Source organism: Takifugu rubripes, chromosome 3, assembly GCF_901000725.2.
Source record: "Takifugu rubripes chromosome 3, fTakRub1.2, whole genome shotgun sequence".
Lineage (NCBI taxonomy): Eukaryota > Metazoa > Chordata > Actinopteri > Tetraodontiformes > Tetraodontidae > Takifugu > Takifugu rubripes.
Window position 1 is genome coordinate 3,391,944 of NC_042287.1, and position 23,303 is coordinate 3,415,246.

General features: G+C 44.5%; 1 non-coding gene across 1 annotated transcript; it reads right to left on the reverse strand.

Annotated features, from left to right (window-relative positions):
- Positions 1-12,796: 12,796 nt before the first annotated feature.
- Positions 12,797-12,868, reverse strand: trnam-cau (transfer RNA methionine (anticodon CAU)). The gene has a single exon. It is a non-coding gene; the product is annotated as a tRNA-Met (tRNA).
- Between the last annotated feature and the right edge of the window lie 10,435 nt (positions 12,869-23,303).

The window sequence follows — 23,303 nt, forward strand, 5'->3', positions numbered from 1 at the left end:
AAGGCAATTACGCTTATTTTGAATCACAAAGGCCAGCGCTGAGAGGGGACGAATAATGAGGATAGCGCCACTGCAAGTATCAACTGCGAGCGCTTCGCTGCCCACGGATCACTGCGCTGAACATTCTGGCCTCTGAGAGACGCTCGAATGAAGATGCTCCATTTTAATGGTTTCCCTTTTGGTCAAACTGTGAATTGTCATTATGTCTGCAGTTAAAAGTGCTAAATTAGAACCAGGACTCGTAAGTGGGAGGTTAATGGGTTCTTTTGAACGTTCCCCATCCAGTCAAGTCGAGGTGCAGGTGGATCAAGTCTAACACATGTCCAAAGGACGCATTTCTTGGACAATGTCTGAGGTTTGATTTTCAAATTTTACCGGTTCAGACAGGCTTCGGTTGCGCAGATACATTCATAGATTTTAATGATTTGGGCAATGTGGCGTGTGGTATTTAAGAAGTAGAGCTGTATTTTGTAGGTTTGCTCTATAGCCTTAAAGCACTGGGACACACGGTTGGGCAGCTGTGGGCTGGACTACCCTAGCTTACAGACGACAACTATCCAAGCTTAAATTGCCATTTGGTAGCTGTTTAGCAGGAGTGTGAAGGCCATTTTTGCTAGCATTAGGAGACAGGCTGAGGACGGTGGGTAAATGGGTGCTGAGAACCTTCACCGCCGCCTAAATTTCCCGTCTGCAAGCATCTTTACGAGGGTACCCAGCAAAACAGGACGTGTCTGAGGGACTTAGAAGTCCATGATTTCAAACAGGAAGTGAGGATTCTAAAGTTAAGAAGATAGTTTGCTGTTTTTAGAGTTTGGTGCTTTTATTTCTTCTTTTTTTGGGTCTACCAGAAAGGCACCTACTGTGTTTTTAAAGTGGCCGACTGAACATTTGTTGTTGAATTCTGAATCCAGGGTCAGAAGCCCCACATGTACAGGGCCATGACTCAACATCGACCAGGAGGGAACATCTCGGTGACTCACTCTGGAGTTTCTGAAGGCAAAGAAAGGATATGAAAGAAGTCCAACTGCGATTGCTTTGTTGAAATGTTTGGTGGTGATTTGTAGAGGCGGAAGGACAAAAACTGTCATTGTTAAAAAGTAATTCCAGAAGCAAGTATTTATCCGGTACAAATTTAGAGGGCCACAGCAAAGAAAGTGACCTTCCCTCCATCAGAATTTACATAATAGTCAAAATAACTTGCGTGCTGAAGCAGAAACGGCTCAGTTCACAGATCAACTGTCACCTTGGCAGAAAGGGACACAGGCTGGTTAGGCAGAGATTTGCCTTTCATCAGTGTTGTAATGGAGGCAGCTTCCTGGTCTCGAATCTGTATTTATTTGGTGTTTTTCCTGTGTGTTTGTTCTCCTCCATGCCTCTCAGTGAGGACAAGAATAAGCATTTTACTAGAAAAATGAGGACATTTTGGCTTGTCCATCTGAAATTCAATGGTCCATTTAAGGGTCCTTGGTTTTAAAGCTTATGTTGGAGTTGGGTTCAGGGTAAATTAAAGAGATGAGGAATGTTTTATGTCTACAAAAGTCCTCATAGAAATACAAGCACAAACGTGGGTGTTTTAACTGTGTGTTTGTTCTCCTACATGCGAGTGAGGACAAGAATAAGCATTTTACTAGAAAAATATGGACATTTTGGCTTGTCCATCTGAAATTCAATGGCCCATTTAAGGATCCGGACTTCTTTTTAAAGCTTATGGAGATAGGGAATGTTTTATGTCTACAAAGGTCCTCATAGACATACAAGCACAAACGTGGGTGTTTTAACTGTGTGTTTGTTCTCCTACATGCGAGTGAGGACAAGAATAAGCATTTTACTAGAAAAATGAGGACATTTTGGCTTGTCCATCCGAAATTCAATGGTCCATTTAAGGGTCCGGACTTGGTTTTAAAGCTTATGGAGATAGGGAATGTTTTATGTCTACAAAGGTCCTCATAGAAACACAAATGTGTGTGTTTTAACTGTGTGTGTGGACATTGAACAATGGCGACAAGGAGGGTTATGAGCATAAACGCTACTTCCTGTAGTAATGTCTCCATTAGCAGTCAGGATAATCCGTCCTCCTCGCTGTGTAATTTCACTGTTTGTGTTCAAACTCCAACCGTGTCCTCAGGCGTCAACGCTTCTCTGATCGTGCGTTCGTCTCATCCGGGAGGACGTTGACGGAGCACTTTATCCAACAGCAGCGCAGTGAAATCAATGAGCAGCTTGTTGTGTTTCCATCAAATTCCGGGGAACTAACACCAGATCTGGGACTCCTTCTCTCAGTCAAACTGTATTCGATGGTTGTTACGCTTGTAGATGTGCCAGTAACACAGAGCCCCCAGTTTATGGGTCAAAGTGGGGAAGACTGGTCTGATGTACTGAAGCGGAGATGCGTTCAGGGTAAACACATTTTCTGAGTCTTCGCGACATGTTTAATGTCTTTGAGAGGTTTCAGATCTCTATCTCTTCATTTCTATCTCTAAAGAGAAATGAAATTTCCAAGGCGTGTTTGGGAGCTCGTGAGATGAACCGTGGAGGCTGGGTTCAATACTAAATGGAGTTATACGTCCTTTATTTCGTCCCTCCTTCACAATAAGAGCATGGCTCTCCTGGAGCCTCCGAGTGTACAAACTCAGCCCGATGGCAACAACAATCAGTCCTTTAAGCACAGCGGCTGCAGAGGGAAGGAGGGGAGAAGACCCCCCCCACCACACACACACACACACACACACACACACACCTCCTCTTTTCTCTAAAGCACCTATATCTCTCTCCAAGCCTTCATATATTTTCAGACCTCTGGGGGCATAAAAGATTCCACGTGGGGGGAAAAAACCTGGAAGGCTGCAGGTGGTTCTCTAATTGGGAAATGTTTGGAATTGTGTGAGGTCAACGCATCAAAGCCCTGTGGAAATCCACTCTGGTTAACCTGTGTTAGCCCGGCCTTGTCTGTGTCCATCACTTGCTGTTGATGGAAAAGCAGAGAAGCTATTAAGCAGAGGCGCAGCGTCTGGGTCAGTCATGGGCAGCCTTGAAGGGCTAGAAGGACCCCAGGGGAGTTGGGGGGGTTCCGGTTCTGCTCCAATCACCTCCTCCCTTCTACTTCTTTTAGATCGGTTAACAGACCAAAACATATTTCACCTTCCTGCTTGTCTAAATAAACACAAGATGGATTCTTAATAACACATCTCATTTAAAAACTGCAGCTTTCAGAAGTTACCAATGAGTTTGGACCATATTCTGTCTGAGCTGCAGATCCCGGGCTGTAGTTCCACCTCCTTGGTCACGTTGAGGCCATTTGGGAAGCTGCGACTCCCAGACTGGGATCATCTGCTCTCATCCGTCCCCTGGACGCGTTCTGCATTCGCCCCTCGTCAACCTGAGCTCATTTTAAAGCCTGTTTTTGCTTCTCAGCATTTCCATCACAGGTTTATCGCTCCCATCATCAGCGGAGCCTTTGATGGAGCGCCAACCTCCGATAACAATAATCTCTGCGCTAAAGGATTTGCTCCCACTCGTCTGTCTCCCTCCCTTTTATGTCAAGTAATCATTTATTTCCGCTTAATTTCCCGTCTCTCCTGATTAAATTGTCTCCTTTCCCGATCTTTGAAATCCTTCGGCCAGCTTCCCATTCTGGACTGGCTTGAAATGACGCGGGGCTCAAATCGGTCCGACACAATTATGGGCGACCGTGCTGGCAGAAAAAGAGCCGACGTTAAACTTTTATCCTGTTGAAGGATAAACGCTTAATAGAAACAAATCATCAAGTTAAAGACTTCGCTCCGCGATCGTTTTGCCTGGATCAGTTGTTCCAGGCTGGCAAATAATTCATCAAAACAACCACATCGACTCCATGAGGAGTTTGAAAACACCTGGAGAGCGACTTCTCGGGCGGCTGCATCAGTTAGCATCGCAGCTGTGCTGATCTGAGCTAATGACATCAACAGGTGGATGCTAAGGCAGATTACAGCAAAAATGGCTTTTAAAAATGGAGCCGTTGGAATAAACTTTACGTTGCGCAATGTAAAAATCAGCCAATAATTGTCTTCAATTTAAATGCTTTTGTTTGTTTAGGATGGCACAGCAGCATCACTTAAACTTGAATCCGCTAACGATTTTCCAATCTACAGCGTGGTGCTTGTCTCAGAAGACACCGATGACTTTTCCAGTTGTGGAACAATTTGTTTTGTGCGTTTTTTCTTATGGCGTCTGTCGCATTTGTTGCCCTAATGTCCTGGTTGTTGCTGATGATTTAATGCTGTTCTTGTTGAGCAAATTTCTGAAAGATTCATTCAAACACACAATCTAAAACCCCCAAAACACAATAGTCACAATTCAGTTTGGACAAGCAGCCTCTCTGTCTGGGTCGGTAGGTGGATCTGACCCGATCCGGTCTGTCGGAGTGTTGGAGGGGGGGACGGCCCGTTCTGGCGTGTAACCAGACCTATTCATCACTCTGGCGCTGCGGTGGCACATCTCTGATGAAGCAGGTCAAGAAAATGTTCGTCAGGAAGACAGCGAGTTGAGACGCGGGGACCGAGCGCCACTCTTGTCACCAGGCTGTGACCCGTTTGGCTCGCTGCCCAGCGGCCGACGCTGTCATTGATCTGGATGTTTGCCCCGCTCCGCGTGTAGCGCAGATGTCTCGGTGCCGCCTCTCTTTGCTCACTTGTCCGAGTGAATTTCGAACTTAATATCAGGCTTGTAATAACCGCCAAGACTCGCGGCTCCAGGAGCCCGAATCACTTATCTGCTGCTGCCAGAGGATGACTGTTGGTTGGTCCCTACAGATGCCGTCACGGTGTAGCTCAGGGTTAGCATTTTGTACGTGTTGTTTTTTTTGCTCAGGTCAGCAAGATTTTGAAGATTTAGCACAGAAAAATAGAACATCTCATACCAAGAGGTGCTTATTTTTTAATCATTCTAAATAACCTCAACATGCAAAGCCAGGGGACATTTATTTAATGTGTGCATTTCACATTCTTACCAGTAGATGCTGCCAGATGATACACACTTTTAAGATAGCTGGTTTTCACCTGATTTGGCAGCGCTCTGCTTCGCCCGAGGCAGCTCGCTTCTGAAGAACAAACTCTGGCTGCGTGGTTCTTAAAGGTGCATGGTTTCAGCAGGATTTCGTTGTTGTCACAAGTCGCGGGATCTCGCCTTGATCCGCTAGCTGACTGCCCCTGAATACATTGTAAAAATGGCTCATCTATGGAGACAATACAGGTGTCTTGAACATTAAAAACCAACAACAAAAAAGGCTTTTCACCTCTAAGCTCAGCTAATGTCATCTCTACTGTTCCTGTCAATGGGGCTGTCAAAGTCAACACGTTAATGCTTTGTTTCGCAGTTTATCCAAGTCAAGTTACCACCATGCATGGGCAAAAAGGCAGTTGATCCGGTAGTGACGGGCAGGCTGCAGAAGCAACTGATAAAGATGGACATTAAATAGCACGTCAGCCCTTTTGATGTACAAGAAAATTCCAGGAACAGTCAAAGGGCCTAAAATATAATGCAGATGTTGCAAAAAGGTGTTTTCTTTTCACCAAAGGACTTCAAGCTGAAAATACAACATCAGCGAGAAGCAGACGTTCGGCAGGGATTCTGCTAGCTCTTCAGCTAACGTGTCAACGAGCTTTTGATAAACCACCCTCACGTCTTTCTTGGTCCGCTTTCTCATGTAAAAGGAAATGTGATTAATATAGATTATAAATGTATGATATTTAATCACGATCAACTGAAATGAATCCACAGAAACCTTGCGATTAATCTGATTAATGTGTTTCATCACCAATAAAACTTTTTCAGATTCCTGGAGTGCTGGACAGAGACTTTTAACCTTGACACGTTCCACACTGAGGGTTTTATCCAATTGCTTTGAAAATCGTCAGCCGCTCCACTCTAGGCAACATCCCATAAAGCGTTGTGTTGTTTTAAGCTAGCTGTGTATTTCAGATGTTCTCTGATAGCATGGACCCCGCAGCTAGCGTAACCACAGTCATTGAAAAGACCCAAACTAAAAGGATGTGAAAGAACAGTGAGACGCCAAAAGCTGTATTTGAACCTCAAGCAGGATTTTCCATTATTGTTTGGTGATTGAACTGAACACTGTTGTTACTAGCGCAGCGCTTTAAAGGCAGCAGACGTCGGCCAGCTGTCAAACTACTAGTGAGTCCTGTCTCGCATCTTAAGTAGCTAGAAGAAAAAGAAGAGATGGAGGGAAAAAAAGTCTCTTTTTGCTAAGAATAGAGTCCATGGGCACAATCTGTTAGCTTATCAGCGGAAGGCCCCGCTCAAAATATGAATAATACAATCCAGCCAGTGTGTGGAAATTTCTTATTTCTGAGGGGCCCATACGTGCAGTGTCGCCAACAACTTGACTTATGGGAACACACTTCCAACCTCTGTGCTGATATAACAGAGAAATCCAATTCCGCAGGGAGCAGAGGGCCATTTCAGAAGAGTCAGAATGCTAAATTATATCTGAGGACCAAGGCCACATGAGTCAGATCAACCCAAGCAACCAATCTGAAGTCCTGCCACTGCATATGTTCCTTTGTTTTCATCCCGCTTCCTGCCCATACCTCTCTTTTCTCTTTGACTGTTGCCCCCCCACTCTGTCAATATGGCAAACAGCGGCGGCGCCTGCGGCCATATTTTTCAAGCCCAACAGAAACTTGCCGTGCGGCTGAATAAGCGTTTGATCAAAAATTCACTCAGCTTAAGCAAAATGTTTTACAGCACGAGGATTATGCAGATAGGCAGGTTTGGGAAATAAACAGTGGAAATGGAAGGTTAAATAAGAAACCTAAGGAGTTTGATGCTCCCTTTAGCTGCTGAGAATCTTGATAAGACATAGAATAGCTAATTAATTAGATCTGACCTGTTATTGTTATTTGGTACCGTCAGAAACAGGAGAGATCTCTGCTGTCAACAGCAGTTATGCTAATTTTGCTTATTGCCCTTCAGAGTTTCACAGCTATGAGCGAAAATTCCTGAACAGTTGGCCAAAAAATAAGATCAGGGACAAATGCCTTTGCTGAATATGTCCTTTTTTCTAAACTGGGTGTCTGCCTTGAGCCCACCTTTGAAGCCACCCTCTAATCACATGCGAAGTGTGTAGATTCCAAAGCAAATCCTGGCCTGGAGCCCCCCCCCCCCACACACACTCTAATGATTTTTCTGTTAATGTTTAATAAAGGGAAGCTAGTTCATTATTTACCCTGCATAAATTAAAGTCAGATAAAATTGATTAACCCCCGGTTCACGGCGCTGCCCTTTAGATGGGTATCTGCTGGGGACCGAGAGATATCGAAGTGATGCGTCTAGCGTGCGGCGCCAGGCAAAGAAGGTGCACCGGGCAGAGAATCGTGTTGACAGGAGACAAAGTCAGGAATGCTGCCGGCAGCCGGTCCATCTGATGATTAAATCGGCACCTCGTGCTGAGAAGTCAGGACGGGAAGGTGGGAAAGAGAGGAGCCGACGTCTCCTGAGGCCGTTTCATTTAGCCTGAAGATGAGCCACGTGCCCCCGAGGTGACCCGTCATGTTCAGGCTCCACGGGATCGCTGGTGTGCTGCGAATGTTTACTCAATATCGATACGACTTTAAAGGGGAGAGAGAGGGCAGAGAGACATTTAACTGATGCTAACAGCTAAAATGTACAGAGTTAGTTAAAGTCCCAAACTTATGTCAGTAATGGAATGTGACTACTACATTTTTCTTGGGGTTTTTAAGTATATTTAACATGTATTTTGCTACATCTACAAGACCTATAAGAAGATTCCCTCAATTTAAATTTTTTCCAAAATATACTGATGCATATTTATAACCCTGCTTAACAGAAACGGGGCAACATCTCTGCTGTTCGTAAGTTCCAGTGTTGGACGGCGGCCAAAAGTCTTTTTTTATTAATCGTTACGACGAGGCGACAAAGCCGACCTTTGACCTTTGCACGTATAAAATGTCAACGCTTTCCCCAATTTCATCCTTTTAATTTGTGTGACATTTTCCCGTAATTAGGCCCTGAATTTGCCACATATGCCCAGTTAAACATAATTTGTTTTCGCAGTGCGGCCTGACCTTTGACCTTTGTGTGACCAACCTCGAAATCTTTGAACTCAAACGGTCATTTGCGTCACATATTTCTCTTGTGAGAATGGGCTTCATATCTCGAAAGCACTTGTCTCTATTTGTTAGCAATTGCTAAAATAGGGAGGAAAAATGATTTTTTTATTGGCATTTCTTTACTATTAAATGACAACACAGCGATGTGGTCTTTTCAATTAAATTCAATTTATTCATTTACCGTATTTTCACGACTATAAGGCGCACCTAAAACACTGAGATTTTCTCAAAAATCAACGGTGCACCTTATAATATGGTGCGCCTTGTGTGTGGACTGAGTTCCAAAATCTGCTGTGCGCCTTTGGTGGGTGCACTACGGTAAACACTCCACCAATCTATCAGCGGCATAAGGATATGAATGAGGCTTACTTTAAACTGCAGGCCATCGAATATGCGGCTGAAAATGGCAATCGAGCAATCTTAGTGTTTTCGCTTTATGAGGAGGCGGCATCTCTCCATACGCGCAAGGACAACTGTTGCGGAGCGGCTGCCCGCGGACTACCAGGAGAGGGTGGCCATCTTCCGCACCTACTGCTGCGCCCAGCCACATCACCAACATGGATGAGATCCCTCTGACTTTTGACATCCCTTTGACCCACAAAGTGGTCCCACGGTGGCGATAGACACATGGGCTATGATGCCGTCTTCATGTATTGGAAGAGCTTTCACAGAATCAACGCTGGACTCACCGAATCCGATTCAGATGATGAAGAAGAGGAATTCAGGATGTTGGACATTGAAATCGTGCAGCTGTTTAATTCAGATACAGAAGATGAAAACTTTGATGGTTTTGTGGCGGAAGAATGAATATTTTGTTCAATAAATGTGTCGAAACTCACTGTTTTACTTCCGTTGTAATTTTTTACTGTATGTTTCAGAATGCACCTAATTATATGGTGTGCCTTATGTATGTTTTAAATACAGAAATAGCACCCATAACTGAGACTGCGCCTTTTAATACAGTGCGCCTTACGGTCATGAAATACGGTATATAGTGTCTGTTACAATCAAAATTGTTTCTAGGCTCTTTCCAGAATCCCAGGGCCTGACCCCCAACAAGCAACAGTGGCAAGGAAAAACTCCCCTTAACAGGAAGAAACCTCGAGTAGGACCAGGCTCATGTAGGGGGACCCTCCTGCTGATTAAATAAAAGGAATGTAGCCTTCTAACAAATTCATATCAATACCACAGGTGACTGGGGAATCCACCCAAGTCCTGTGAGTCAAAAGCCGCCAGCTTGGCTACCTGGCGTGCTTTATTTCACTGGTACCAGCAGCTCCACAGCCACAGACACGCCTCCAGAAACTACAGTACAGGAGAGAGTCATTAGAAAAGGTGTAACGCAGGATGACAGAACTATGAAATCAGCCCTGGTCACAGTGGAGAACCCCCATTAAGGCGCCGTCAGAGAGCGAGTTTAGGTTAACAAGGAGGAGCGAAGCGTGGTGACAGTGACCAGAGAATGGAGCCGTTCAAGAGGGAGCGACCCGCTGAGATGACTCGGCTGTTTAAAAAAAAAAGTTTCTGCGGATCCTTAATGTCGGCTGTGACATTTCCTGAAAATGTTTTTCTTTTCCTGTTAATTTCTAAAAGGTGGTGGAGTCGGCGGTGCTCTGTGGAACTTCCGCTATAGATTTCACGCTTCTCCGACTTCATTATAGTCCGTTGAGCTCTCTCGCTTCTAACATAACACAAAGGGGGTTATTTTTACTCTAAGAAAGTGCCGTGAGACTCTTTAGTGTTCTCCTTTGGCGGCCGGCTTCTGTATGCATCTCCTCTTTGTTTCCTCTTCATAGAGCTGTTTGTTGTCAGTGTTTTCCAGGAACCCGGTTAGGCCCTTAAAGGTAATAATTGTCTGAGCCGAAGATTGTCCAGCTACCGACTAAACGCTGTAACAGACTCGCGGGGACGGAAGCGTGGGAGAAACGACCTTGGTTCTCAATCTTCATGTAAATAAATATTTCTCTCTTGAATTCCTCAGCAGGTTCTAAGACCAGTTTTCAAGGTGGCTCCATGACAGGAGAATTCAAATTCAACAAAAGACCTTTTTTTGGATGGATTTGACATATTAGTTTTACATAATATTGTGCAAAATTAGATTTGTTTAAGGACAGATTAGTGCGCACAAACTCTTGAGGTGACCATATGGTTGGTTCCATTTATCTGTACGTTTCTCACGGCTGAAACGAGGCTCAGCAATGTGCTTAAAATGGGCCCATGATAGATTTCTAAATAATTCAAGGTGCTGATTGCAAATGTCAAACAATTCAAGTGTGTCGGGCATCTGTGTTGTGTTTGGCTTGTCTGGCGGAGATGCTGGTTTCCCATTAAACCCAGTCAGATGATCAATATCAATCTCAGAGGGCTTAGGCTAGCGTTAGCCCAAATAATGGAAGGAGAAGGGACCGTCGTCTGATGAGCAAAGTCTCGACATTTGATTCCTCATGTGGTTTAATGACTGTTGACTGAACCCATTTAGATAGGTTGTCTCAACGGGTGGAGGATGGATCCATCCATCCATCCATCCATCCATCATCCATCCAACCGTCCGTCCATCCATCCATCCATCCATCCATCCATCCACCCATCATCCGTCCGTCCATCCATCCACCCATCCGTCTGTCATCCATCCATCCATCCACCCATCATCCGTCCGCCCGTCCGTCCATCCATCCACCCATCCATCATCATCCATCCATCCATCCGTCCGTCCGTCCGTCCGTCCACCCATCATCCGTCCGTCCGTCCATCCACCCACCCACCCGTCATCCATCCATCCGTCCGTCCGTCCGTCCACCCATCATCCGTCCGTCCGTCCATCCATCCATCCACCCATCCATCCATCATCATCCATCCATCCGTCTGTCCGTCCATCCATCCATCCAGACATTCATCCATCCATCCATCCACCCGTCCGTCCGTCATCCATCCATCCGTCATCCATCCATCCATCCATCCATCCAGAAAAAGGCAATCAAATAAAGATGCAATAAGAGAGCATCTGTTGGTCTTTAGTTCTAGTATTGCCACCGTCTGTTGTGTGATTTCAGCAGCTTCCAAGGAGAACCTGAGCAACGTACCCTCGACTAGCAGCCTTATCTCCAAACCATTGCGTGCGATAAGGCCGACACGTGTGATCTAGACTTCTGCTCGCCGTTGCTTGTGGATTCACTGTGACCATCTTCTGACCCCCGTCTTAAAACACGAGTGACGCTGCTTTTCTTTGTTTCCTTTAAAATCTTTCATCATGATTTCTCGCTCCCTGTCACTTCATAGGTAGGAGTCGGATTCATAATTCATGACCGAGACATTTCAGTATCTCAGGGGAATCGATTTGACCTTGATCCTTAGGTTTTATGATGACAAGTACAGCATTTAATTGTTATTGTGGAAGAAAATGAGGATTACCAAAATAATTGAGCGAATCACTGGACAGGAGGAGAAGATCCCAAACTCTGACTGGACAAATGATGAAACCAGCACTGGTTTAGAACTTTTCAGAAACAGTGTTTTTTCTTTAGCGTGTTTAGAGATAAACCCGTGTGATTCCCTAATTGTGCTTTGTGGACTCATAATTATTCAATTAGAGTAAAAACAAGACCCTAAATCCAAGAATGTTAACTTGTGGTGGATCTCGCCGTGGCAGCTGAATCAGACCAGTGTCCCCAGTGGAGCTCATGTGATGGGTTTGTGAATTAAGGACAGTTGTTTGTGGAATTGTACCATCTGGCCGGGGGGCTTTTTGTGTTGTTGGGGCTGAATTGACCCTGATCAATAAAGTGATTTTAATTTAACAAAGGCTGTGCTGATCCGGCCAAACAGTCAGATGTTATAAAAGTAATGTGTTTACTGCTCTTCAATGGAAGAAGGGACCTTTAAAGGTCCAGTGAAGAAAACCACCAACATATAAAAGGTGGAAAAACTCTGAATGTAATAAGTGTTTGTTGTGAATCTTCTCCTGGTGGTAGCCGAGATGTGTTGATGAGGAAGGAATCTTCGCAGACACCGACTTGGTTATCAAAGATGTTTATTGGAGAGAACAGTCAGGTATCAATCGGACGCTGCAGTATGCCCGAGGGAGGTTTCGCGGTCCCGATGGTGAAGAACCCCGAGGTGTCTTCATCGTCACCTCCTTCTTATACAGTCAAGTAAACACATTCTTTACTGATGACCTCACGCTATACAATATGGCCAACCCAATGGTATAGCGTTCAGTCATTACCAAAAAAGGGAATGGTGAAGATGCTTCATGCTACACATCCTCATATGGGGAACAACCAGGGGCCCACAGGCTCCAGTGTCATCTTTTAGGAGCTCCTTTTACATAAAGGAGGAAGACACAGGACACACATGTGGAGCATGTCCTAATATGGTGCTTAGGCTGGCTGTTAAACACATTACGGCCTTACAGATGTAAAGCCTGCATAGAACGGGTCAGATACTACATGTTCTACATGATTTTGCCTGTGCCACAATTGTGCCTCTTGATATGAACCGGTAGAGGAAAACAGGACAGTGCGACAATCAATGCTACATTCAACAGGACAGACATAGACAATAAACTCTGCCAATCCAGTAAATGAATATAAGCATACAGGGGGGCTCCGAATAGTTATGATGAGGTTGAAACAATGAGTTGTCTAAAGTGAAGGGCAGCAGCCAAAAGCTGATAGCAGAGGATGGTTTCGATCCATCGACCTCTGGGTTATGGGCCCAGCACGCTTCCGCTGCGCCACTCTGCTGGACACCTACGTGTGGACATTATCCATCCAGAGCCAAGCTACTTCAACATGGACGTGTCCTCTGGGACGACTGGAGCTGCAGAAGCCCCCAACCCAAGCAGAGTAACAATTTCACTGCAATTATAGACGTGATTGAGAGAATTTTAATCTCCTTTCTTTCCCGACGTCGTTATCGAGCCATTGTGTGATGTTGTTCATGTAACTGATCATCCAGCCACCGACGTAAAGAGCCAGGAACCAGGAATCCACCCCGGGAGCTCGCCAGTCCATCTCAGCTTTTGGATTATGGGAAGAAAGTGGAGAACCTGGAGAAAAGTCATGACTACTGCCGAATGGTGGCATTAAAGCCCAGAACCTTCTGCTGTGTGCGTGTGCTTCATTCATAATTGCTTCCATCAAAGCAGACGAGGTCAAGGAGACGAGGAATTTATTTTAACCCTAACGCAGGGACACCTGAGGGGCACTTTACTGATTTGGAAACTGCAGAAAAAGAAACATCAATCAACCTGAATACACCAAACAAGAATTTTCTATTAGTCGTTTTTTTCCACTTTAAACTGTTTGTTTGACTGTCTGATAACTGTGGGTTTAATCTAAAGGATTGTGTGAAACAGACACACTCGCTGCCTCGTCTATCATCACCGTTTTGTGTTGGGAAATTGCATTTGCATAGCTTTTGTTGCAAACACATTTAGCAACTGGGGATGATTGCAGCGGCAGCAAGAACGGAGCCGCTTTAATGCAAATATTCCACGCATCCTGCTGACGGGCGGAAGTGAGAACGCGCCATCTGTACATGGTATTAGATGGACAAATCCAAACATTTCCCTTCAAGGCCAAGTTATGTTTGTGCATCAGGATGACAGTTTTCCTACTGCTGGATCGGGAAAAAAAAGCATTTTTGTTGCTTGACTCTCCTTCCACCCTCTGCAGCCCCCACAGGACTGATTCATGGAGCGTGCACTCGTCCAGAGCCTGTTGACTGCACAGCTATTGTCCTTTTTCTCCTTGGCGTTCTACTGATGACCTTAAGCTGCCAGTTTAAGCGAGCTGGAGTTCATATTTCACAGTGAATTATGTCATTGTGACTGTGGGCCAGAAGTGAGGACAAACCTTAGCACCATATAATTAATTTAATGTCAAATTTATTTATTTAATGTCAAACAATATAGGAAGCAGAGGTGGGGTAGATTGGAGATATATTTAACCGATTCTAATAGTTTCTTTCAGGTCTTTTTGGAGGAAAGTAATTAATAATTATAATATAATTCCGAACAGTCCAAAAGTGATGCTACACATTTCTCTATCACAATAGCAATGCTCCATTGCTGGATCTGACTAGTGCAAAGAAAGAAAAAGTCATCCCATTAATGATAGATTTTGGGTTTCCTACTCAGCCCAGCTTCCACTTTCACTTTAAACTAATTCCTTAGGAAAAAAAATCAATGGGAAGACTAACCAGGCAATTATGCGTTAGAGTTTCCATGGTAGCCTGCTGTAAAAGGGCCCAGGAGCGTGGATCCAACAGCAAAAGGAAGACAAATGGAGGTATCAAAACAAGCTCTTTAATCAAGGTGGAGGCAAAAGGTCACAGACAAGGGGAAAATCAGGCGAGGGAGCAGGCAAAAGTCAAAAGGTACCAAACAGTCATAAACAAACTACAATCAAGGAACAAAAAACCACAAACACACTTGCACACAACAGCTGCAAGGACCACCTGGCATGGACGTGAACAGAGGCGGGGCTTAAATAGGTCCAAGGACGGGAAGGTAATGAGACAGGGGTGAAAATCATAAACTACTTAGTAAAACCTAAGTAAAACTAACAACACACAACCAGGAAACCGAACTGCCAAACTAAAACAGGAAGTACACAGTAAAACACAGACATGTCACATGCGTCTTTAGTCACCCTTGTATTAAAAAGACTGGCTGCCTGGATCATTGGCTAATGTCATCTTTCGCACATCAAAGAATCTACCCACAATGCCCCTGGGATTGACCGCCTGATCATGATTGCTGAATTGGAAACCCCCATCTTAAATAATGGCTAGTCTAATAGGTAGAGTCCCCACAGTCATCCATTTAATTCATGCAGCGTCTATAATAAGCAAAAATGCCCCAGAAATGAACTTTGAACAGGAAGAAACCGTGAGCAGGACCAGGCTGATCTGCTGATGCTCAGGAGGAGTTGGGGTCGGGGAAGGACAGAACGTGGAGGAAAAACAGAAACGGATGTACCGTAAATGTAGTTTAGCAGATACGTAAGTGGTTTGCTGATTATGTGAAAACATGAAGGGTAACATGGATGCCCAGAGGCGATGAGCCTACGGTCGTTACCTCCATAAGGGGTCTGAGCTTTTCCTTGTGGTTGGGGGTGGAGATCAGCCATCCTGATAAAACTAAGCAAGAGAAATGCTCCTTCGGTGTCTCCATGAAACATCTGATTAGGGTACCTCTGGGGTATCACTCTGTTTGTATGAAACCACACGTTAGACCTGGATGGTAGGTTTTAGTGGACCTCATTAAAGTCCAAATTCTCAGAGGAGCAGCCAGAAACAACTGCTGGGGGAGGAAAATACCGCCTGCTTAGAATGCCGCCACCGTGACTTGACCCGAAAGATAAGTGGAAGGGGGCAATTTTTCCAGCTGCTGAACACTGTTAAGCAGATGCGACCCTAACGCTGTTGTGTAGAGCTGTGATCCTCTAGCAGAGCAGTGGCCATATCCTCAGATCCCTCAAATAAAGCCATTCCCTCAGGGTGGATCAATATTGCACACGCCTGCATGTATAAAGTGCCGGAGATGTGATGCTCTGTGATGGAATCTGATTTCCTGCGGTCCTTTCGTGCTGTCATGAGGCGTCGGACTGCGGGATGCCAAAATATTTGATGTAATCCAGCACGAGAATTGAGACTTTCTGCCTTTTTTTTTTTTTCTTCCATCAAAACCAATAGCAAGTCCTTATTAGGGATGACACAGTGAGTGGCCCTGGTCCTGGAATTTGTGCTGTGCATCACCCAGCGGGGCATTAGGACAGGAAAGATAAATGAGATGAGTTAGCAGCACAATATACAGTGAGAATTCTTAAGGACTTAGTGATGGACACTGTATTACTGCAATCCATCATCTCAACCATTAGTTACCCTGGTGATAAATGAAGATACACTGTAAAGCCAATGATAAAGGACATTTTATCTGCTGCGTATACACTCACAAATGCATGATAGGTGACTTACAGTGCAGTGGCATTCTGTGAATGCCAGTCGGTGTGTAGTAATGACAGCACTGACCAGCAGAAGATCTTAATGAGGCATCTGATGGATGTCTGAAGACAATTTAAATTGGGCCTAACTTCATTGTCCATGAGAGAAAACATAATCGTTCACGGCTCTGTCGTGTCCTGATAGGCAGAAAATATCCTTATTGGACACACAAAAGCATTATTTTCAAAGACTGTAGAGCAGAGCTGTGGTAAACACATCACGAGGCACCACAAACCAGCCCTCTGCTTTGCGCGAGGAGCCTCAAACACAATATTGGTTTGAAGCCTGACTGACCCCAGTTACAGTGCTTAGCAGAGAGGGAACACTGAAAAAGACTTACAGCTTTAAAGACTCGCCCCGCGGGCCAGAGAGGCAGATGGGGCTCAGAAGAATAAAAAGCTAAATGTAATCTGATAGAGTGGAAATTAAAGGCCAAAAAGAGAGGAGGCAGGGATGCAAAGGCAGCGTTGCAGAGGCAGGAAGTGAGATGAAAACACTATAAAAGCACGGCGTTGGCTCGATCTCAGTCTGCGGCTGGTGGAGCCAGCAGTCGTAGCCATTCTCCAGTTTGATGGAGCTGCTGATGAAGGGTAATGCACACCGTCGCAGGATATTAAATGGAGGGAGGCCATTCGGGATCATAATTCCTCCAGTCCCACCCCTTTTCTTTCATGGCTCTGCTTGATTGATAGTCCTCTAAATGTTGCTCTACATTTAGATGTAATCAGGACAGTCTTATCAGAAAAGATGAAAGAGCTCTCTATTCCTGGGTTCGTTCCATTTATACTCCACAAATGACAGAGCCACTTCATTTATCAGTGCAATATCTCAGCGCCGCCACAACGGAGGAGTCGCCTAATCCGAACCGTCTCAAGTAGCATTAGGACGGGCATCCATGCGGGCGTGGACATCAATGTGCACGAGCACGGCTGGACGAGGACAAGGCTCCAACGACACTGTACCGTTCGCATGTCTTTACCCCAACAATCACACCGGCCTGAAGCCACACTGAGGCTTAGAACACAATAAAGTGTATATAAAGTGTATAAAACTTCAAGACTTTAAATTTCTGTGTAAAAACTCTATCAATGTGATTAATCATTCCAGCTCATTGTGCGGCCTGAACATGCCATTGTAACAGCTTTTATAGCCAGTGTTTATGCGACTAGCCCCAGGTAGCAGATAGGCTAATGCACTGTTTACAAAGCTGTCTCATCAACCCTCTTAAATGTCCAATCAGCAGGGAGGGTCATTTAAAAGCATGCCCAGGACGCAGGCGGCTATAGCAGCATGAGAGGAGACACACATTTGGCTGGCCCAGACAGGCAGACATGATTAAACCTCAGGAGGACCCAACAGACCTTCTGTCCTCAGCCGTCCTGGAGACACATATGTTCAACATGATGCTCAGAGAGAGCGAGAGAAGGTACCGCTGAGACCTCTGTGGCCTTCATTCCCATTCCCATCCTGGGATTTGTGGCAGAAGAATCGCACTGAACTGGGAGTTGAAAGTCCAAATCTCACCTCTCTATCCTGATTGTGGGAGAGCAGAAAGCAGAAATCCTCCCAACCCAGCAGTGTGGAAGCAAACAACAAGAATGAATCAACAGGGCAGTTAGCTAACGGCTTACACATCTTCCTGGCTGGAGTCAAAGCAACAACCTGAGGGGCAACATCGTGTAGCTCTCTGAAACAGCATGTATCACCTCCAAATACGTGGAGGATAATGTCAAAGACACAGAGAACACCTCCCTCCATGATTGGGTTAAAATAGTCTGACAGTGCCTTCTTGGTCGACGTGACAGGGATGTTCCCTCCTTGAATCGCTCATTAATGGGTCAACCAATTCAAATGTTCTCCAAATAAACTCTAAATACATATAGAAAATGTTCTTATTTATATTTTTGTGTAGTTGGATGGTTACTGCATTACTGTACATCAACATTTTATAATACCATTTTAAAACTGTCCAGAAATATTGATAAATGTCTCTAAAACCAGGCTTTTTCCATCAGGATATGTGAGCGCACTGTCGCTGCCATGTGATTTTCCACCTGCCCACTTGTTTCGCTGACACACGACAGCGTATTTTTCAGTAGCTTTATTACTGTAGTTTTACTACTTTTTTAAAAATAGCCTTGCATCTGGCTTCATGGAAACGGACAGACGTGGTCGGAGACTCAGCTGGCAACAGGTGTCTTTTACCACCATCGCCTCACTTTCAGGTGGATGAAATTGGAAGTTATTCAGTCATGACGAGAGGTTATTACAAACTACGCATATATCACAGCAGCACAGCAGTGTCGTGGGTTAGCGCCTGGGAAATCCTGGGATGGCCTCAGCTCCGTCCATGACCCTGACCAGACAGGTTAAAAGACTAGTTAACAAGTTCAGTTTCCCAGTCAGGGTCCTGGAATGGGTTTTGGAATGCCTAAATAAATAAAGCACTAGTATATACACATGTTGAATGGATCCATTTTTAACCAAGTGGTTATTTGATTGAAATTTCAGTCGCTTTTCCAGCTCAGTAACAGCTCAGTACTTTTCTTAGTGGATTGCGTCCCCACTTGCCAAACCGATGCTTTGGATACTCCACAGGACCCTCTCTGGCAAGAAAAATAACGGCAACTAATGTGTTTGGCCCGCGTAAGCTTTAATCTCATATGGCACAAGAAAGCATGACGGCACGCGTTCTAAACATCTCCTATTTTCTCCCCGAATGTCCCTGCACACACACCAGGACAGCCAGAAGACCATCAGCACCCTTCCTGCAGTTTCTCTTCACCAAAAATATTTGTGTTTTCCTTTTGCCAATAAAGCAGTTCAGATAGATAAAGTGCGGGAAGAACTCCCGGAATTGAAACGGCGGCATGTGGTGAGTGGGAAATAAAGTAATTCTTTAGTTCTCTTCCTCTCCCCGGAGAGAGCGGAAAGCAAAGAGGAGGCTGAAATCATAAATTAGCTCGATACCTGATAAAGTCTTTTGAAATAGGCAACTCACCGTGCACTTTTCTGGATGGAAGAAGCAGAAAAGGTAACTGATTTTTCTTAGGGTGAAAATAAAGGAAAAAGACTATTCCATGTTTTTCTGCTGTGAGATGGAGGTGAAGCAGCCAGGTCCATCATTTACCAACCAGTTATTTATCTGTTGTGGTTCCTCTCTTTGGAATCACCTTGGTGCAGTGATTTGGAGCCATTTGTGGATTTTCAAAGGTTTTTTTTTGTGTGTGTGTTTCAGTTTAGCCTCGTGTTCTGGGTCACAGACAACAGACCACTTGTGCCCTGGAATGCGATGTCCACATAAATATGGGACATTGGGGTTTTAGCCCTCGAGTCAAATAGGAGCTAACAAGGGCCCAAACGTCTAGAATCGAAAGTCAGATCCATCAGCGATATGGTCTGGATGATGGCGCCCTGGATCCCGCCATCGTTATCGCCTCGGCAATTTAACCAAATGTTACTCGGCTCAAGATTCAAGATTTCAGTCCTCAGATTCACAATGATTACGGCGTCAAATGTAGGTGTGAAGCTCCAACTCAGAAATAAGTAAAAAACGAAGAAGTTCAAGGTAATGTGCAAAATAAAAATACGCACCGCATAACCGAATCAACTTTTTTTTTTTTTTTAATAAAAAGCTGCAATGGTTGCCAAATTGGAGTTCTGATGTGCACACGTGCCTGTTGGAGTATTTTTGTGGACTAAAAGCGATCCAGAATCTGTTGGTGCAGACCAGGCTGTCATGGGCAGATGGGAGCTCCATTCTGGGAAACTCCAGTCCTCGAGGGCTGGATCCAGGCCTGGTTTTCTATCCTACATGTAGACGCCGTTTTAACCTGGGATTCAGCTTCCCTTGTTGAATGCAATTAATGCCTGGTAGGACACAAATTCCAGCCCATCTCTGCTCTAGATGGGGTGAAGAAGCAGGGAAGAAGAGCTGCTGTCCTGTTGTTTTGGTGATAACGGTCCAACAGCCAAATGGGGAATCGCCATGGCTCAGCTCGACCACACAGCCTGCACGTCTGTGCACAGAGCTGCTGACCAGCGCGGCGTTCTGTCTTCAAAAAACAAGTATTCTCACATCCGTCTCTCGCCTTCGTGTCTCTTTTATCTCTGTGAGCACAGTTGTGTATCGTCCTGGTTTCTGAGACACTGATTGGCTGATTTTTCATCACAAATCAATTTCTATGGCCTAAATAATAAAGCCTGTTGGATCATGTATAAATAAAATATGACTTGACTCACCGTTTATCCGGCCCAAAGGCTAAATCATAATGGAGTCATATTAATGGATGGATTACAGCTCTGTGTGAAGGGGTCATTGTAATAATCACCATAAGGGCCGGTAAACAGAACACATCATCCACATCCTGTCCCCCTTTTTATTAAAGCTTTATCATCAAGCACAAGCACATGATGGATGAAGGTCCAGACTTTTGTTGTATCCAGACATTACCATCATTTGGTCCCAAAAGTGTCTCATTGTTTGAACGGCCGAACATAAATAGACCTTCAGGGATAATCAAATGTGGGGAAATATCATGCTAATGCTAACTGCGCTGTTTTTTTCTCTCCGCGTGGCATCGATGGAAAATGCCAGCGCCCACACGCCGAGCTTCATTGGATTAACTTCTGTGTAACTGGAGGAAACGGATGCTCATCATCCATCTCATTTAAGCTCTCCGCGCACGAGAACGTGCGCTGTTGCCTCTGCCAGGTTTTAAACGCAGACCTGAAAAGAACTCGCCGGTAAAAATAGAAAGCGATTCATTCTATGCCCGGTCGTTGCTGCGGGTTTGATGTGCACAACCCGCAGTAGCATTGTTTAATACGATGCGTTTCTGCTCACTTTAAACGCACACGGCGGAACACAGCAGCAGCTTGGAGAGGGGAATAATGAACAGCCTTGAAGTCAAATCATTCCTTCACCTCGGATCACATCAGCTCCATAAGTTGAATCCATTTAACGTTTGAACGCCACGACAACAGATAAAGAATGTGCAGTCGGGCGTGGTTTTTCTGTGGGTCCCAGATCAAATGAAGACCTTTAGCGTGTGTGTGTGTGTGTGTAGGGGGGGTTATTTCTGTAACAAGCATATTGAAGTAGAATTGAACCAGGGGAACAAGACTGCTGTGCATAAATCAATGCACTGTAAAGACCGAGACAGGTGCAAAGAGAAACGTACATTTTATTAACCTTCAGTTTAGCCCGAGTGGAATGTCTGACAGTGAATGAACACCCTGGTTCAGCACTGAGCCTGGCCTCCGTGCACAAGCGCTCGCTGATGACTACTGTAGCCAGGGTTCCAAAGGCTCAACGACCGCTTGGATTCCAGGAAAATATACAAAATCTTGACTATAGTTTGACCGTACATCCGTACAAACTAGACTTTTCTCACAAATCCGGAAGGTAAACTGTCCATCATCTTTCTTATTGTTTCTTGACAAATTGCAAAGAGTTTTTGACAATAATAAAGCATAAAACCATTATAATCCCATTTTGAGAAGTATCCTGAGAGCTCAGTGTTAACAGCATGCGCTGTTATTCCCAGCAGCATTCAAGATTTCAGACTTTTGACAAAGATTAAAAAAGCTCCGGAGAATGAGGAGATAGCTGATTTATTACTGCTTTATTACTGTGTTATATACTTGCACTATGACTTGTACCTGGTACTTGTCCGTGCTGCGCTGTGCCATCATCAGATTTGAGTTCTTCCTCTTCTTATGGCCAGTGTAGGCATGTTACTAAAAGTAAAAGTGATTTACTGGGTTATTTGTTACACATTTCAAAAGGAATGTTACTTATTCACTTTATTTCCCAATGCCAAATCTAATTAATGAGACGACTTTCCACTGAAAACGCTGGATATTTATGTCTCATCATTAAGACCTGCAGCTTCTGCTGCTGTCGACAATTAAAATCCAACTGTGGATGTTTGGGGTCACTGCAGCCCTCCTCTTTGGCTCATTGGCGGGGGCGAGATTCTGCCGGCTGCCTGCTGTGCTTTAACAGCTGTTTCAGGAGGTCTGCGTTCATGTTTTTCACGGTGGGGCGAGCCTAGAAAAATGTCTCCACTAAATAATGTGACAGTCGTTTTCTATTTTTCTTTAGTATTCACAATTATTGGCCCCACAGCGCATGTATGAATGTCAAAAACACCCAATAAAGATCTAGAAGGTTCCAATCCAGCATTTTAAAAACACCAAATGAAGCTGGGACCTTCTGCTATACTGTATGTGAGCTGTAAAAGCTAGTTTGAGTTAGCATGTTCTGCTAACTACAGTAGCAGCACCAGATTGGTCTGTAGATATAGGACCACATAGGAAATCTTCACACCCAAAATCAAAACGGAGCCGTTTAGTGTCTGGGTTTGCCCCCGACAGCCCGTTCATAGATCAACCCCTAGTCATTACTGACCTGATCAATATTCCACACATGATTACATGTCCTTAATGTGAGTGTAGAAGGTTCTTTCGCTTGCTTAGAGGCTCAAAAATCCATGGACACATGCTCTCGATTGGACTTCTATTTTATTTTCCAATGTAGGTCCAATTCCCTCTCACCTATATTTTGGATCTTTTTCCACGCTGAACTTTGGGGCAGTCTGCAAGACTCATGCAAGAAACGTGATGATTCAGCCATAAAGGCATTCTACAGTTAGTAAAAAGATATGATTAGTAGAAAAAGAGAAAAGAAGCTGCAGTATTTCAGAGAAAAGCACCGAAACGTCTCAGCAGCATCATAAATGTAGCCCCATAATCATAACCGCAGTGATAGATGTGATGCTAAATTGCTAATAAAACATGCAGTAATGGCTGCCAGAGTCCTCTGCATTAAAATATGTGATTAAAATGAAATGATCTCGACATGAATTAACAAAAGAGATGATTAATCATACATATTTATTAGGAAACAAAAGTGAGGAGTATAAACTCACCGTAGAGATAATTGCCAGGGTAATAACAGCCATGATAAACAGCACCCAATGTCTGGCGACTAATTCTATTGTAAAGCACTTTAAAACATAAATGAATGAATTGTGGGATTTTCTGGCTCAAACTGCTGATATTATCAAGGTATGTGGCATTTTACTTTCCTCTAAGCTCACGTTTGGGAGATTTAGCTGCTGACAGCCACAGATTGATGATTGCTTACTGATTGGGGTTACGAGT